At 36.3% G+C, this 19,398-nt stretch overlaps 1 long non-coding RNA gene across 3 annotated transcripts in view; it reads left to right on the forward strand.

The window, feature by feature from the left end:
• Positions 1–853: 853 nt before the first annotated feature.
• LOC127499119 (uncharacterized) overlaps positions 854–19,398 on the forward strand; it is a 61,063-nt gene continuing 42,518 nt past the window's right edge. For all 3 annotated transcript variants that reach the window (XR_007926049.1, XR_007926050.1, XR_007926051.1), the window contains exon 1: positions 854–1,091. This is a non-coding gene — a long non-coding RNA (uncharacterized LOC127499119). The remainder of the gene's footprint in view (positions 1,092–19,398) is intronic.

Here is a 19,398-nt window from a genome sequence, read left to right on the forward strand (position 1 = left end):
CTCAAGAGGCACACTAGCGACTGATGCTAGAGACTGCGGTCTTTAGCATCCTTCTTAGTGAGCCCACTTCCATGCTGGAGACACCGGTTTGAGTTCCACTCAGAGCAGGGTGAGTAGGACCAGAGGGGTTACATTGGTGCCGTGACCCGGATTGGAGTGAGGTTTAGGGGGGTGAATGTAACAGAGGCCAGCTAGTGAGGGCAGTGCAGGTGAACCTCACTCCCCTGATTTCAAAAGGAACGCTAGAGACTGCAGTTTTTAGCTTCTTTGTTACCGCACATGCCTCCCATGCTGGTTCGAGTCCTGCTTAAGGCAGGGTGAGTAAGACTGGAGGGGTTAAACACAGCCGAGGCTTGTCTATAAGGGTAGCCCCACCAAAATATTCATCCAAACACAGACTTCTATATACATTAATTAATAATAAATTGTAAATGTGTACAGCTGGGCTATTCAACTGGCGGCCCGCGGGCCAAATCCGGCCCATCAATCATTTTGATCTAGACCGAGGGCACCCCAACCTCCCTCCCTCCTCTTTTCCTGGCGGTGCGGCGAAATTTGGTTAGATACATGGCTGCAGTGGCGCCTGCGGCTGCACTGTTCGTACCATGCACGCTCCTCTGACTGACCTGAGAAACGTTTTATTATTATGTTTTTATAAACAAATATTTCAGCAGTTATTATGTGTGTCCTGTATTTCTGTCGACTGAACCAGCGATAACAATCATTTGTGAATTAATCATTCTTTTGTCTCGATTCTTTCTTTTCCGTGAATTGGCCAAATGCGCTTGCATAACGATCTGAAACGATTTGGATTCGTTCGGACCGCTCTGTCACTGAATCATGTGAACATTTAATTAGTTGTTTCATTTTTTTGCGGACCTGCGTGCTAACGTCATTGTATGCTTTGTTACGGGGTGTTCTCACCATCATGGAAGCCATCGCATCAGCGTTCTTTTTTCTTTAAAGGTACATCCCACCCTTCCTGCAAATCACTGTCCAAAGCCACACCTCCTCGAAAACACATGAATGTGCACAAACCAGAAGCGAGATGACCAGAGACGTTATTGAATTACATCATGTGTCATTCACCGGTAAGAAAAATTTACAGTACAGTACTCACTATCAGTACTACAAAAATGAACGTAAACAACTTTTTAAAAAACGGAATTAGTTGCAGCAAATGGATATATTGGACAGTTTTAACATGACAGATTTGAGCACAAAATAAACAACATCACTGTCTTTATAACCAGAAAGGTGATAGTATTTCAGCAAAAATACAATGTAAACATTGTCAGAATATCAAGCTAAGGAACAACACAAAACTATCTTTCGTGCTAAGGACGGCATGCACAATACCTGCAGGGACACGGAGGGTATTTTCATTGAAGGATGAAACAACATTTTACTCATTGTTTGTAGCAAGACTCAGAAACAATGGTCGAAACATCTGGTGGTGGTGGTGGTGGCCTTACGAATCCATGCACAAAAGATGTGGATGTTGTAGTTTGCTTGTAACTTTAAAAACATAAAAATAGTTCCCAATTAGATGCTGGGTGTTGCTGTCGTTGAGCTAATTAGTCAAGGTACACAAACTGCATAAGCAACATAATACGTTACCATCAAAACACATCAAAATCGAACCTTACCATGTACCTACCTTTCCGAAGGAAATACTGCAAATGCTGCATCTTGCAGACCTTTTGACTCCTTCAGTTGTCTCCAGCTTGGAAAAGCAACACCGATATTAATTCGCGGTTTTAGCTCTATAATGATTCAACCTTTTTTTGTTGTAGCCCTTTCTAAGGCTGTCTTTCTTTTGGTCGAAACTTTTCCAGTGCCACTTGTTGTTGGTTCAGAAGGAAAGTTAGGCTGTTGCTTTTTGTCTGCAATGATTGAACGAACATTTTATGGTCCTACGCCTTCCACAGATTATATATATTTATAAAAATACATTTAGACCTCTTAGCATAGTGATTGCTATCAGGATATGAGGAGACTTTCAACCAGCATAACAAAAATTGTTTCTGAAGAAAATCACCTATGGCACCTTTAAAGGGATAGTTCCCCCAAAAATGAAAATTTTATGTTTATCTGCTTACCCCCAGGGCATCCAAGATGTAGGTGACTTTGTTTCTTCAGTAGAACACAAATGATGATTTTTTAACTCCAACCGTTGCAGTCTGTCAGTCGTATAATGCATGTCAATGGGAACTCCATCTATAAAAGTCAAAAAAACATGCACAGACAAATCCAAATTAAACCCTGTGGCTCGTGACGACACATTGATGTCCTAAGACACGAAACGATCGGTTTGTGCGAGAAACCGAACTGTATTTATATATATATATATATATATATATATATTTTTTTTTTTTTTTTTTTTTTTACCTCTAATACACCACTATGTCCTACTGCCTTGAGCATCCGGTGTGTGAGGTCTGAACGCGCTTTGATGACGGAAGTGATCTCTCGCGCTTATACTTCAATGAGTGCGAGACATCACTTCCGTTGTCAGAGCACGTTCAGACCTCACCAATCGGATGCGCAAGGCAGTTGGACATAGTTGTGTATTAGAGGTAAAAAATGATATAAATACTGTTCGGTTTCTCACACAAACCGATCGTTTCGTGTCTTAGGACAGTGTGTCGTCACGAGCCGCAGGGTTTCATTTGGATTTGTCTGTGCATGTTTTTTTGACTTTTATAGATGGAGTTCCCATTGACATGCATTATACGAGTGACAGACTGCAACGGTTGGAGTTAAAAATCATAATTTGTGTTCTACTGAAGAAACAAAGTCACCTACATCTTGGATGCCCTGGGGGTAAGCAGATAAACATCAAATTTTCATTTTGGGTGAACTATCCCTTTAACTTTATATACTTCTTTTCAGGTAACTGTAAAACAGGTAAAAGGCACATCACATACCATCATTAAATATGAATGTTATTGAGTTTAACATTGATGATTTAGAAGGTTTGCTCGTAAATTCTGTGTTATGATTCTGTGTTCTGTGTTTAGAATGTTACACAAGAGAGCACATGGTTAACATGTGAGCAAATGATTAGCAGCTGATCTGTATGTTACTTACATTGTGAATTGAATGTCATTCGGTAATGAAGTGGTTTAATGCTCATGAAAATGTTATACTTTATTTTGATGTGTGTATTCAGTGAATTTAGTACTTTTTGCAAGTAGTAATTGAGTGTCATTATACTGGTCATGAATGCTGCACGTGTCTGTAGTGAACTGAATTTGGATACGATGTATGGAGAATGTTATGTACTGAAGTGAATAATTAATAATATAATTGATTCTATTCATTTATTTCTCCAAGTGTGATGTGAAAAATGTGATTTAACAGGTACAATGAATGTTAAAGTTGCTAATTTTTTATTGGAAAATGATGAGAATGTCTAGTATATGTAATTTACGTATCAAGTATGCTATTACTTTTGTTACGTAATGGTAGCATGCTTTATAGTAAATATAGGCCTATTCATTCATCACCGTCACTGAAGCCATTGCATCAGAGCATTCTTCTTTCTTTAACTTTACTTCCTTATGAATTATTATTAACATTATCAAATTACAAGCATATTTTAACATTAATGCAAATAACATTTCAACAGTTTTACACTCACAACAAATTCCACAGCATTATCTATTTCTATAATGTTTTGCTTTTTTGGTAACACTTTACAATAAGGTTCATTAGTTAAACATTTATTAATGTATTCACTAACATGAACTAACCATGCACAATACATTTGTCACTGTATTTACTAATCTTTGTTAATGTTAGTTAATGAAAATACAGCTGTTCATTGTTTGTTCATGTTAGTGCACAGTGCATTAACTAATGTTAACAAAGATTTTAATAATGTATTAGTTAATGTTGAAATTAACATTAACTAAGATTACTAAATGCTGTATAAGTGCAGTTCATTATTAGTTCATGTTGGCAATTGGCAATTCTATTTGTATAGCACATTTCATACACAATGGTAATTCAAAGTACTTTACATAAAGAAGAAACAAATACATAAGAACAAAAATGGAATGCATAAGAAATAAAAATAACAGTAAAAACAGAGAATACCACTATCTGGATGGAAGAGTTAACAAGTTTCAGGGAGTTTTTTGATGTCCGTCAGAGCGGATCTAAACGGATCTAACCATCAGAGCGGATCTAAATGGATCTTCCTCACGCAGAGGGATAACTGTAAAAATATTTATATTTGTCAGGTAGCTGTGCGTTTAAACAGTACCCTTACAGACAAATGTTAACTAATGTAGATAACTAATGTTAACTAATGAACCTTATTGTAAAGTGTTACCGATTTTCTTTTTTTCTTTTTTTTCTTTTTTTTAATCTCTTTCTGTTTATAAGGGTTGAGATTCAAACTTAAGCAATCAGACTGTTCATAAACTAGTCAATTCACACAGAAGAATTAAAGAATTTTTCGTTAAAATGTTGAAATTTACACTTTCGTGCTGGGCTAAAGGAAATAACACAAATCAATATGCTCTCCAAGAGCAGGTCATTGAGGGTATTCTTCAGACGTGGCATGACTTTCAAAGGGTGAGTAAGTTCAGACCTTTGTAACACATGTGGCCCATATAAGTTCCATGAAGGCTTTTGGCACCATCTGTTTGACCATTCAGTCAATTTATCTTAAGATCTCACCCAAGCTACCTCAAAAATTCACTTTTCTATAATACAGTTGCACGAAGCAGTATGTGACTTCAATAAACATTTTTTAAAAAACATGACTTTTCTCCCTAAACCAGGTAAGCACAAAAACAGCCCCACAGCTGATTTCAATGGTAAACTTAACACAGAAAAAAAAAAAAAAAAAAAAAAATATATATATATATATATATATATATATGGATGAATCTGATAGTGAAAAACAGCAATGCTGTACTAATGCCATACTAAGGTTAAGTAGGACTGGGTAAAATAAATATCGATATCTCTACTTTAATCAATTCTCATTTTGAAGAACCGATATCGATTCTTAAATTTCAATAACTGATCTTTCAGTCTATGATGTTTTCAGGTGATGAATAAACAACTTTAGCGCGCCTGAACTTTGTAGCGCGCCCCCCATCCACTAAATCAATAAGCTTTGTGCTTTGTTACTTTTGATATTGACACTTGACTTGACATTTGATATTCAACAGTGCTTTGATCTGCCTGCATTGACACTATTCTTTAAGAGCTGCTGTGCAGCCAAACAATGTACCAGTTATCAATGTAAAGCTGCTTTGACACAATCTACATTGTAAAAAGCGCTATATAAATAAAGGTGACTTGACTTGACTTGATATGAAACAACATCTCATATCACTGGAATAATCACGGCATCAAAAACATAAATGTGTTTTTTGTTTAAAGGAACACTATGTAACTTTTTTTTGTTCAAAATTAACAGATTTTAATGAGTCAATACATCACTTCTTCTTCCAAAGCATGTTTTTGTCTTATTTATTTAGCCTACTATTATAAGTGTTAATATATGGTTATAATATAATATATGGGATGGTTTTCGGGGGAAATTACGTACATACGTCACTTGCCTGTGCGTCTCTCATTATGTCTGTAAACAGAGAAAAGTTGCTACTTTGCCACCAACTACTTTGATCCATGATAATGTTCATTATGGTTGTTGTAGCATTGTGAAGGAATTTATTTTCATGGAAGTACCTTGTCTATAAATGGGTATCCAGTGTAACGTTAGTTCTGGCAGGTCACGTCAGTCAAGCTCGCATCAGCTGATCCACGTCTACTTGAATAAGACATCTATCACAGAATCCCTATACATAAGGTCCATTCACTATTATCAGCAGATTTATTGCATTGCTCAGGAGCTAGTTACCCTCCTCCAGCTCCTCTCGTCCAGCCAGGACTCTTCGAATCAGACTCATTTTTCTTGAATTATGTTGTTACATTAAATCATTGTCATTAAAACATTAATGATATCTGCAAAACCTTTTTGTTGGTTCTGTTTACACTAGGGGAGTTATCGCTGCTCTCCCTGCTCTTGATAGGCTGCATGGATGGGCCAAACCAAACTGTATGCTAATTGTCAATCAGCTTTGACGATAGCGGTCCTGACAGATCTACAGTAATGTCTTCAAGGAAGTCAGCTTGAGATCCTTTCCATCTAAACTAGTTATATCTCTTAAGCCTAGTAGTGAATGTTTTATGAGCAGTAGAATAACCATATTCATCCGCACAGTCATGCAAAAAACTTTAAAACTTTAAAAAACTTTGCCTATTGTTATAACTGACAAAATGTTTGTGCTTTTTACAGAAAACACTTTAAAATGCTACAGTAAATATCTGTTAAATAAGCTACTATTTATGGTAAAAATAAATAAATAAATAAATAAATAAATAAATAAAAAGTTTAGATGGTTAAATGTTGCATTATGTCATTTTATAGTAAAGTGCGGTCATATTCATAGTTTTTGCAAGACAAACTATGAGGTATCTTATTATTTATGTTGAAAACAGCATTTCCATAAGTCCCAGAAGAACATATGATTATATGTAATGTAATTGAATTTCTTTAAAATATATACACTACCAGTCAAAAGTTTGGAAACATTACTATTTTTAATGTTTTTGAACAAAGTCTCTTATGCTCATTAAGGCTGCATTTATTTCATAATAAATACAGAAAAAACAATAATATTGTGAAATATTATTACAATTTAAAATTATGGTTTTCTATTTACTTTAAAATATAATTTATTTCTGTGATGCAAAGCTGAATTTTCAGCATCATTACTCTAGTCTTCAGTGTCACATGATCCTTCAGAAATCATTCTAATATGCTGATTTGATACTCAGTTATTATCCATGTTGAAAACAGTTGTGTTGCTTAATATTTATTTGGAACCTGTGATACTTTTTTCAGGATTCATTGATGAATAAAAGGTTAAAAAGAACAGCATTTATTCAAAATATAAATCTTTTCTAACAATATAAATCTTTACTATCACTTTTTATCAATTTAACACATCCGTGCTGAATAAAAGTATTAATTTCTTTCAAAAAAAAAAAAGAAAGAAAAAAAATTACTGACCCCAAACTTTTGAACGGTAGTGTATATTGTTACAAAAGATTTCTATTTTAAATAAATGCTGATATTTTTTAACTTTTTATTCATCAAAGAATCCTGAAAAAAGTATCACAGGTTATAAAATAATATTAAGCAGCACAGCTGTTTGCAGCATTGATAATAAATCAGCATATTACAATGATTTCTGAAGAAAGGTCTCACACACACACACACACACATATATATATATATATATATCAGTAATATGATTTTGTGTGTGTGTGTGTGTGTGTGTGTTACACTTTGTTTTGTTTTTTTTTATTTAGTTAATGTTTATTGCAATATTTTAATCCTGTGTTATACCCTAATTGTGTTTGTCCCTTTGCGTGTTTGACAGTAAGAATTGAGTTTACTATTGGTTTTCAGCCTAGAACAGGCATTCGTTGTCTCTAATGTCCATCAAATATCGATTAGAACAAAGCAAAGTCTGTCAAAATAAGACTTGGACCTTGGATGAGGGGTGATTTTAAGAAGGGGAAGGGGGTGTAAAAAGCGCCGCTTGTTTGTCAATTACTGTTGTGGTAGACACATGTCCCTTGGGCATCAAATGGCACTTCGTCTAACGAACAGGCTGAAATCCCATGCCTGACACCTAGAGGTCACAGGTTCATTTTTCCTGGAACGAAGCAAACAAAAAGGAGGAGATCAGAGACTGCCGATCATGGCGTGAAGCCCTTGTTTATTTCTCAACAAAACTGACAGTGGAGCATCACTTGAACTTGGGTCAGCCCACCCATAAATAGCAGTTGGTGTGATAAGAGAGCCCAAATGTCTGACCAGATTTGATATTAACTGGTTTAATGTCTCATCCCCATAGAAGTGGGTAGAATGATCTGTGTGGGTCAGTGGCAAAATCCTTTTATCCCAAGTGACTAAAAACTTTTTTTGTACAACAGCCATCAATATTTGCAGGAACCCCAATGCCAACTTTCAAAAGTAAAGAGCTAAAATAAAAAATTTTTTTAAAAAAAGTGAGAACAAGATTATTTGTACAGTTGTCTTCAGCAGTTTCTTGAATGTTTTCATAGTCTTGGAAGGTCAGATGGAGGTTTGAAGCTTGTTTCACCATTGTAAATTGTGAAAATGCCCCTTTTTTTATATAAAATATACACTACCGTTCAAAAGTTTGGGGTCAGATTTTTAAAATGTTGTTTATACTAGCTAAGGCTACATTTATTTGATCAAAAATACAGTAAAAACAGTAATTTTGTGAAATATTATAACAATTAAAAATAGCTGTTTTCTATTTTAACACCTTTTAAAATGTAATTTATTCCTGTAATGGCTGAATTTTCAGAAACCATTACTTCAGTCTTCAGTGTCAAATGATTTTTCAGACAATCATTATAATATGCTGGGTGCTGTCTTATTATCGATTTCTATAAATATTATACATTAATATATAAACATAACAAACAAATATATTCTAATGAAAAAATGTTTAGGGTGGGACTATGTCTTTGTCAATGACAGATGAGAGCGTTCCAGAAACAACAAAATAAAACACTTCTTATTTAAATGCAAAATACCCTTGAGGTTCAATGCTTTACAGCCCAAATTTAGCTATATATAAAAAAAGAAAGAAAAAAAGATGTTATTTGATTAGCTGTCCTGTGTGTGAAACTCATCATGTTCTCTCCAGCTAGAGCTCTTTTCATGCATGAACTGGGTTTCTGTTTTTCTCATTATGAGATAGAACTGGCCCAAAGATCTGCTCTGGTGTAAAGAGGAAACAAATGATGCACTGAGGGAGGAAACGTGGCTGGTTCAACCACAGGTCTTGGTCATGTAATGGGGATCTTTATATTTAATTAATTGTATGTTTATCCTCAGTTTAAACTGATGGCGTAAAACATTATATGACCATCCATCCTATGTAGTGTCGAGGAGATGCTGGAGCTTAGTGTGGGTGGGTTTATAGGTAAGTAGGTATCTGTCTAATTCTAAGATAACATGCATGTATAATCATTGCTACCTGGCCTGCTATTATATGTCTCTCTGGATTACAACAACATTTTGCTGTTATTTGTATTGCATAAATGGTAAGACCGGAAACCTGTAGGGCATTAAAAAGGTATTCATACGTAATGAAACCACAGGCATTATAAATGCATTAATTTGCATGTTACTGCATGAATCTATGCTGCTCTTTAAACTCTTTTTATAGCAACAAAAAAAAAAAAAAATAGATTAGATTAATGCATTACAGTATATTCATTTCAAATGGCAAATAAATTTGTTTTAATAACTGTGCAATAACAATGGGTGTGTAGCTTTGAATATCTATTGTATTGTGAGTTTCATAGATAAAATATGAGAAATGTATACCTATTGCACTTAGCTATTCTTTACTTAAGTCATGCCTGTGCCGATATAAATCTTGTTACCAAATGAACTACGTAAAGGGGAATTCCACCCAGATTCAGTGTTTTTATTAGTGAGTTCTTTATCTTACAGCTGTTCATGGGACGTAGGCAAATATGCGCTGCTCTGCCAAAAGCAGGAATCAAGAGATCCATCCATAACACCTTTTGGCTGTAATGCTAAAGCCTCCCAGCTTGAGAGAAATGGCTAGTTAGGACTGTTGGTCTGAGGCCAAAAATGTCTCTGGACAAGACAGCTGTCTCAGGCCAAAACCTGGGGGTTCAGAGTCAGTAAATGTGTACTTTTACACTGAAAATGAATATTTGTTTCTGTAAGGTGGTGACATGCCGCCACACATTCTTAACTGTAGGTTAGTGGTACCCTTTTAAAAATAAAGGTTCCTCATTGGGTCTTGATCTAAAAATCGAGTTGCTATATGGTTCTTTGGAGATTAAAAAGGTTCTCGATGATTCTTCAGATCAACGTATTGGTTTCTGGGGTCTTTAAAGCACTAGTAGGGCCTTAATTTATGTTTTGCTTTCAAACTAGAGAGTACTGTAAAATGATCTTTGCGGTTGTAAGTAGGGTTGTCAAAAGAACCGGTACTTTGGTACCAAGTTGGTACTGAAATGTTAAAAATGTGACGATACCAGCCTTTTCCCCTAGCATTTTGAGCACTGTTGAGCGAATTCTGACTAACTTAAACACCTATAATCGGCCATTGTGTTCACGTGCTCAACAGATATGTCTGTGATTGGCTACAATTACCAGCGCTTCAAAAACAGGACCGAACGCTTACACAGATACACATGGGAGCATTTGAAAGCGGGAACATTTGAAAGCAGCTGTCTATCAGCGGACTGGTTTGCTGATAGACGCCTGCTTTCAAACATTTCCGTGAGTATCTGTGTAAGCGCCCGTGAAAGGTTTCTATAAATACTACACTATACATATTGTTTTTGAAGCGTTGATCATTGTAGCCAATCACAGACATATCTGTTGAGCGCGTGAACCCAATGACCAATCAGATGTGTTTCAGTCAGTATCTGCTCAACAGTGCTCAAAATGCTAGAGGGAAATGCTGGTATAGTCACATTTTTAACATTTCAGTACAGACTTGGTACCAAAGTACCGGTAGGCCTACTTTTTAGAACCTTAGTTGTAACTGGAACCTTATTTTTAAGAGTAATGTTCGAATTTAAATATTGTCAATAGGATTGTGATTTTGAGTTTTCAGTGACTGACACTTCAGCCTTTTCTCTAAATAAGCTTTATTGGACAATTGAGTCTGTGAATCCAAATCCATAATATGGCTATTTTTCTTTTTAGATATAATCATTTACCACAGTATTGAAGGGATTACCCATTTTCACCTTTGAGCAAAATTGTGTTTTCTCACCCACTGTATAAAGGGAGAGAGCCTTTTTGAGACTGGATTATGTCCTTGTGACATCAACGGTTAAGGGATTAAATGTGGGTTTAGATTGCCCTTCGGTTCTTGACATCAGTGTCCTTCTGTAGAATAACACTGAGGCTTGTATCAAATTCAGATGGTTCGGTCTGGAAGTCAGTATATGTCATACAAAGTGCATTTTGTTCCCTTCTATTTCTGTAAAACCAACATAACAAAAAATAAATAAATAAATAAATAACGCAGAACCATTTTACCATTTAGAACAATTTAAGTACGGAAGACGATATGCAAGGCAGCACCATGAGATTAAAACCTCTCATTTTGTTCAGTAAAAATACTTCATTGACAAAGAGTTTAAATTACAAAAGTTTCAGTGTCATTCAGATATCTTTATTTATCATGTCTTTATCTTGCTAAATAAAATCCAGTCTGTTTTGCAAGAGAAAAAGAGGGGGGAACACAGAGAGCAAGAGAGTAATGTTGCATAATAGAGGTGTAAGGCTTAAAAAACCTTTCCGTTCAGATAGCCAGGCTGATGTTGACTTTGACCCCTCCTAGACAGACGCTAGCTATTAAAAGTCAATATCAGTAGTGCTGACACTGATACATTTCAGATACACTGCAACACCAGTTGCTGAAAATAATGTGTACCAAGGGTCTGAATGTTCACATTACATGCATTTGTAATGTTTATTCATCAGTAAGTTCATGTGGGAAGCACATAGAATAAAGTTCAGTTGTAATCATCTTAAAGCGCATAACCACAATGTTTCATTAAATTACATCAGTATTACATCATGAATGGTATTATAAGAGTGCTAATCTAGATCAGTGGTTCTCATGCTTTGTAACTTCAAGGCCCCCCATTGTCAAAAGTCAGTATTCAAAAGAATACTGGGCTCTAAGGGTTCTGTCAGGTGCTTCATAGAACATTTTATTTTAATCATTTTTTTTAAACTTTGATCAAATTTATGAATTAAACATACTTTATCACTATAAAAAAAATTAAATAAAAGTGTATTTTATTAAAAATAACACGATAACCCTCTGATGCTTTTCGGTCGTTTTTGACTGAATTGTTTTGTTTTGTTTTTTTCAAGAATTTTTTACTTCATCAGAATGGTATGAAACTTTTTTGTTTTGGCACTTATTATGCCAAAACATTTTCAAACTAAAATATAGTACATTCATTTAATTTAAATTTTTTTTTAAATACCAATGTCATTTTTGACCACCACGCAAAAAGCACCAGACAATTAAACATGAAAGTATTATGCAATCATTTAAGACATTTCACCTTATATAGAACATTTTTGGCATAAGGGTTCATTAAAATTGAGTCAAGAAGCCTAGGGTTCTATATAGAACCTCAGTGAACCTTTTTCCCCCGAGTGTAATGCTTGTTTTAATACTATTTATTTATTTATTTATTTATTTAATGAATTATATTGAGGGCCCCCTTTACTGCAGATCCAAACTCCCTTGTTTGAGAACCACTGGTCTAAAATAAATAAATAGATAAATAAACATCTGGACATGTGACCAAAGAGGCCCCTAGAATAAACACCCATGATGTGGTTCCCATGAGCTTTCAGAAAACTTTGAGTATTTTCAAGAGCAACAATTACGTATTCCATGTCCATGACCCCTGGCAAAGTTAGAATGTGTCTGTTATCGCGTCTTTGTTCATCAATTATAGACAATAAACAGGCCACTGTCATAAGAAAATCTGTGTCAGGACAACATTTAACACAAATTGTGAGAGAAAGGAGGAAATGAATAGAAAGAACGAAAGAGAAAGATTCAATTAAAGAGTTTACGACAATTAATGTCTCACACTTGAATGGCATGACAATATAGTGAGTGAGTGGACAGGAATTGTGGGTGATTATATCATGCTGCACGAAGCTTTAATACAATAGAGACACTGTTTTGAGTCTCTATTGAACTTCATCTTGCAAGCACTCGCATGGGCAACACTTGCTCCAGAATACTGTTTCTGATTGGACAACTGTAATCTGAAATGTTGATGCACTTCATTTAACATTCTGAATAAATCTAAGAGCTCCATCCACCTGGAGGTTATTGCAGAAGCTCTCAATCAGTAGCACAAGACTGACTGACTTACCAAAATCCTTTTAAGTTTCATGTCTGAGAGCAATTGGGAATCCTATCATTATAATACAATTCACCTGCAGTGCAACAGAAATAAAGCTTGTAGATTATAGGTTACAGTGCAGCCTTGCAAACATTCAATCAATACTACACTCAGAATGAGGGTTTGTAAGATAGCAACTGAATGACTGTCGGACAAAACATGAATGCTCAACTACAAAGAACATAAAATTAGTTAGCTATTGCACAGAATATTGAAATGATGTGAGGCAATAAAAAGGTGTTGTTTGAGTCCAAACCTTCACAGAATGCGTATTTGCATTCTACTGCGCCGATTTTCAATTGTTTTTCTATGTAAACAAGCTTCTCAGGACCTTGCTTTTTTCACTGCCGTACATCTTGTATTTTAAAATGCAAAAACGCGTTCTGTTTGAATCGGCCATGTTGCTAGGCTGATTGTTTTCGACATTGTAGCTTTTTTTTTTTTGTTTGTTTCTTAGAGAGGAAGTTTTAAATAAATATATTGTACAGGTAAAATTATAGAATAGTTCAAATAACTCAAATCAATATTTAATGTTCACATATTTATTAATTAGGCTCCTAGCCATTTCAGGGCCTGTTTAAACCTGGTCACTTCATGCATTTTTACTGATAGAATAGCAATCTGATTTGTTAAAGGGGTCATATAATGTTTCATTTGCAGCAGTTTGCGCGTCAGCTTGCTAAAAAGAGATACTGAGCACCACATCAGCGGCGGGCCATATCTGTGGTGAAGCATGTTGCAGTAGTGCTGTCATATCTAGTCATAACATGTCATATTGCCTATAACATACTCTCACACGTTTTTTTTTTTTTTTTTTTACCATTTTGGGAGAAGTAAAATTTACATATGTGGTTTCAACAACCAGATGCATTTACACTTGTCTAGTTTCGTTTGGAATGCATCTCAAACCACGTCCTGAAGTGGTTTTCGAAAGGGCATTTAACACATGAACTGCGTCCCAGTGTCCATACTAACCATCCTAAATAGTATGTGAGATAGGGGAGAGCGGGGCACAACCTAACGCTTTTTGACTTACTCAGTTTGTGTACAAACCAGATTCCAAAAAAGTTGGGACACTGTACAAATTGTGAATAAAAAAGGAATGCAATGATGTGGAAGTTTCAAATTTCAATATTTTATTCAGAATACAACATAGATGACATATCAAATGTTTAAACTGAGAAAATGTATCATTTTAAGGGAAAAACAAGTTGATTTTAAATTTCATGGCATCAGCACTTCTCAAAAAAGTTGAGACAAGGCCATGTTTACCACTGTGTGGCACCCCCTCTTCTTTTTATAACAGTCTGCAAACGTCTGGGGACTGAGAAGACAAGTTGCTTAAGTTTAGGAATAGGAATGTTGTCCCATTCTTGTCTAATATAGGCTTCTAGTTGCTCAACTGTCTTAGGTCTTCTTTGTCGCATCTTCCTCTTTATGATGCACCAAATGTTTTCTATGGGTGGAAGATCTGGACTGCAGGCTGGCCATTTCAGTACCCGGATCCTTCTTCTACGCAGCCATGATGTTGTAATTGATGCAGTATGTGGTCTGGCATTGTCATGTTGGAAAATGCAAGGTCTTTCCTGAAAGAGACGATGTCTGGATGGGAGCATATGTTGTTCTAGAACTTGGATATACCTTTCAGCATTGATGGTGCCTTTCCAGATGTGTAAGCTGCCCATGCCACACGCACTCATGCAACCCCATACCATCAGAGATGCAGGCTTCTGAACTGAGCGCTGATAACAACTTGGGTTGTCCTTGTCCTCTTTAGTCCGGATGACATGGCGTCCCAGTTTTCCAAAAAGAACTTCAAATTTTGATTCATCTGACCACAGAACAGTTTTCCACTTTGCCACAGTCCATTTTAAATGAGCCTTGGCCCAGAGAAAACGCCTGCGCTTCTGGATCATGTTTAGATATGGCTTCTTTTTTGACCTATAGAGTTTTAGCCGGCAACGGCGAATGGCACGGTGGATTGTGTTCACCGACAATGTTTTCTGGAAGTATTCCTGAGCCCATGTTGTGATTTCCATTACAGTAGCATTCCTGTATGTGATGCAGTGCCGTCTAAGGGCCCGAAGATCACGGGCATCCAGTATGGTTTTCCGGCCTTGACCCTTACGCACAGAGATTGTTCCAGATTCTCTGAATCTTTGGATGATATTATGCACTGTAGATGATGATAACTTCAAACTCTTTGCAATTTTTCTCTGAGAAACTCCTTTCTGATATTGCTCCACTATTTTTCACCACAGCATTGGGGGAATTGGTGATCCTCTGCCCATCTTGACTTCTGAGAGACACTGCCACTCTGAGAGGCTCTTTTTATACCCAATCATGTTGCCAATTGACCTAATAAGTTGCAAATTGGTCCTCCAGCTGTTACTTATACGTACATTTAACTTTTCCAGCCTCTTATTGCTACCTGTCCCAACTTTTTTGGAATGTGTAGCTCTCATGAAATCCAAAATGAGCCAATATTTGGCATGACATTTCAAAATGTCTCACTTTCAACATTTGATATGTTATCTATATTCTATTGTGAATAAAATATAAGTTTATGAGATTTGTAAATTATTGCATTCCTTTTTTATTCACAATTTGTACAGTGTCCCAACTTTTTTGGATTTTTTTGGAATATGACAAAAATAATAATTGTCTTTTATTCACACAGTATTTTAGTTTGTCATGTTTTTTTTTTTTTATTAAATCAGATAACATTTTTAGTTGTCATATGGTCATGTTACAACATGCCCCATCACATGTTACAATGTGCCCCACCTATGGGGCATGTTGTCACATTTCCCTTCCCTTCTTTTGGGGTAAATAAAGAAAAAAGTATACACTGTATTAATGAAACAAAGCCACATATTTGTACCAGACATGTGTGAAATGAATGTGGTATGAAAGAAATTCTCTGAACTCTAAGTACATTTACACAAACTGAGAAAGTCAAAAAGGTTGTGACCCGCTCTCCCCTATAAAAGATACTATAAAATAATAGAGATACTATAAAAAGTGTCCCAAAGCATAGTATGTTGAAAAGAGTATGCCAAAAGTCCCTGGATGGTCTATACTATTTCCGGTAGATAGTGTAGATCCGTGCACACTATAAAGGCTAATATTGCCCACAACCTATTGCGCTTTGGAGGATTCAGTTCAGAACTACAAACATGAGTAAAAAGTGTTCAAAACTACAAAACATATATGCAATAACAATGTGGACTTTTATAAAGATCCGATTGGCCATTAACTTTTAAATGCATCATTATGAATTAATATGAGGAGAGTTTTCCGCATGAAAGACCCGCGACTGCAGATGAACGTGCTACTGCATTTCTCTCTGACACGGCAGAAAATAAAATGTGGAGGATTTAAGATGATTAACAGGGCAGTTTACAGTGACAGGATGCGTGTCAGGATGCAACAGAGAGCAAAGACGCAATTGTATGATGTGATAGTATGTCCCAAAGCTTGTCTACTCTTTTGCTACACACTCAAAAGTATGTACTTTTTGTTCACAAAAAGAGTACATACTTTTAGGGTGTAGTATAAGTAGGTGAATTGGGACGCAGCAATGGTCTTTTCATGATCGAATACCTATCCAATCAGAGAAAAAGCATGAATTGACCAGGTGTAACCAGGCCCTAATACATGAAATGTAGGCCTACTCATTTTTAATAACAGCCTTTGAAAAACTGTCTATAAAACAAATACTAGGCTTTGATTAATGTGCAAGAATTATAAGGAGCAAAGCATCACTGAGACTAGCAAACAAGGTGTAAAAGACATTTAAGAAAGAGATGAGAAGAACAGAAGGGGTGGGACATGTAACAGTCAACATCACGATTAACCTGTGAGCAGAGGAATGACCAGAGGGGGGGGTTGGGATGAAAAGGAGTGGACCATGAGTCGACAGGGACAGCAGATGAGATCAAATGAGAGGAGGGAGCCGTGAGCCAAGGGGATTGGAAGGAAGTTGTACATCCAAGAAATGGAAACATATTGGACACTAAAATGGCCATAAACTCCCTAAGAGAGTTCAGGGTTATAGAAAACGGCTGGGGAGATTCAAAGAGGCAAGAAGGCTGTCAGCACAGCCATGGGGAACCAAGGTGCAACAGGTTCAGCAGAACCCAGAGAGAAGGGTGAGTCTGCTAAAGAAAAGAGATGAGGTTTATTATATGCGCACAGGGAGGCCAAGAGGAAGATATATATATGCACACATATATACACTGCTGATCTTCTGGGATTTTCATGCACAACCCTCTCTAGGGTTTACAGAGAATGGTCCAAAAAAGAGAAAATATTCAGTGAGCGGCAGTTCTGTGGGTGAAAATGCCTTGTTGATGCCAGAGGTCAGAGGAGAATAGCTAGACTGGTTCGAGCTGATAGAAAGGCAACAGTAACTGTGAGTTAAATAACCAACTGTTACAACTGAGGTTGGCAGAAGAGCATCTCTGAATGCACAACACATCGAAACTTGAAGCAGATGAACTACAGTAGCAGAATACCACACCAGGTGCCACTCCTGTCAGCTAAGAATAGGAAACTGAGGCTACAGTTCACACGGGCTCACCAAAATTGGACCATAGAAGATTGGAAGAATGTTGCCTGGTCTGATGAGTCTCGACTTCTGATGGTAGGGTCAAAATTTGACAAACATGAACGCATGGATCCATCCTGCCTTATATCAACGGTTCAGGCTGCTGGTGGTGGTGTAATGGTGTCGGGATATTTTCTTGGCATGCTTTGGGCCCCTTAGTACCAACTGAGTATGGTTTAAATGCATGAGTTATGTTGCTGACCATGTCCATCCCCTTATTACCACAGTGTACCCATCTTCTGATGGCTACTTCCAGCAGGATAACAGGCCATGTAACAAAGCTCAAATCACCTTAAACTGGTTTCAGATATATTTGTATTTTTAGATATAAATTAAATGTAATTCGTACAGACATAAATTACGACCATGAAGGATTTCAAATCACATGACTTGTTTAAATAAGGTGCGCTACTTTTCACCAAATTGGTGGAATAAACAAGTAAAAAAACATCTATTGGATTATGAAGTCTCCATGTATATATACAGGAATCAGATTATTACAGAGATTTACACTGTAAACCCGAATAAGTTGGCAAAACTCAAAAAAATTGAGGCAATCGGTTACATCAAAATTTTTAAGTTAAGAAATTTCATGTTTAAGTAAGCAGAACTAGCAGATTTTTATTTTGTACTTATATATTTTAAATGTTCTTAAATTGAAATATTTGAGTAAACTAATTCATACATTTAACTTAAAATTATCCTGCATGCTGGGAAATAGAAATCCCAGTCCAGTTTCAGTTAAACTTACTGTAAGTTCATATAGATTAAAAGAAATTAGTTCATAAAACTCAAAACAATGAAACAGTTCAGTTTACTTAAAATATGTCAGTTCTGTGAACTCGAAAGAAAAAGAAAGTGCTAAATACTCATAAAAGTTAATTTGACTGAACTTATTAGTTTAAGTTTGTCCCACTCAAACCAATTAATTATTTTGAGTGTTGGGGTTTACAGCGTAGAGTGGGCATTTTTTCACTTACTTTACTTTGGTCAGTAAGCCCTAGCAATCGTCATCAATGCCCTACTAACCACTAACATCAGATCTGTGTCCATGATCTCAATCCAAACAAAGTGAGAGTAAATTCTCATAATTTATATCAGAGTTTCCAAGAAAGAGACATTACAGCTCATCAATGCCTTCTTAAGCCGCAAAATAGATTAAAATGAAATATTTTTCTTTCTTGATCTTCCATGAAAGTAGATAAACCCTGACCTCTTCAGAAAGGGTCTGAAGCCTCTTAGATTACCTAGCTCGCCACTAAAACTCAATCAAAGAAGCTTTTGTCAGGCTGTAGTGTCTGGTGAGAGTGAGTGAGTGCCACAGTGACCTTTCTACAATAGTCACTGTTCTACAATGTGAACTATTGAGCTTAACAGCAGCGAATAAGGCCCGTCCATTCTGAGGAGACAATTGCATTCTCTAGGAAAGCAAGAGCCTACTCTGCGGCCAACCATCAAATACATGGGCTTTTCTGGATTAAAGCAGTCTATCTGGCCATTGTGGGGTCATCGGCTTTAAGGTGACGGAGCAGCAAAGACAAACAGCAGAGCCATTGTAAAATTCTTATGGCATCAGAGCTATCACAACAAGCACAGAGCCGCACAGACACTGGGCCAAAATCAACAGGGTCTCCATTCCTTTGGAACGATCCAACATGATATTTACATTGGATGAACACGAAGTAATGCACTTTGTGAACATGATCATAGAG

Source organism: Ctenopharyngodon idella, chromosome 17 (genome assembly GCF_019924925.1).
Source record: "Ctenopharyngodon idella isolate HZGC_01 chromosome 17, HZGC01, whole genome shotgun sequence".
Classification (NCBI taxonomy): Eukaryota; Metazoa; Chordata; class Actinopteri; order Cypriniformes; family Xenocyprididae; genus Ctenopharyngodon; species Ctenopharyngodon idella.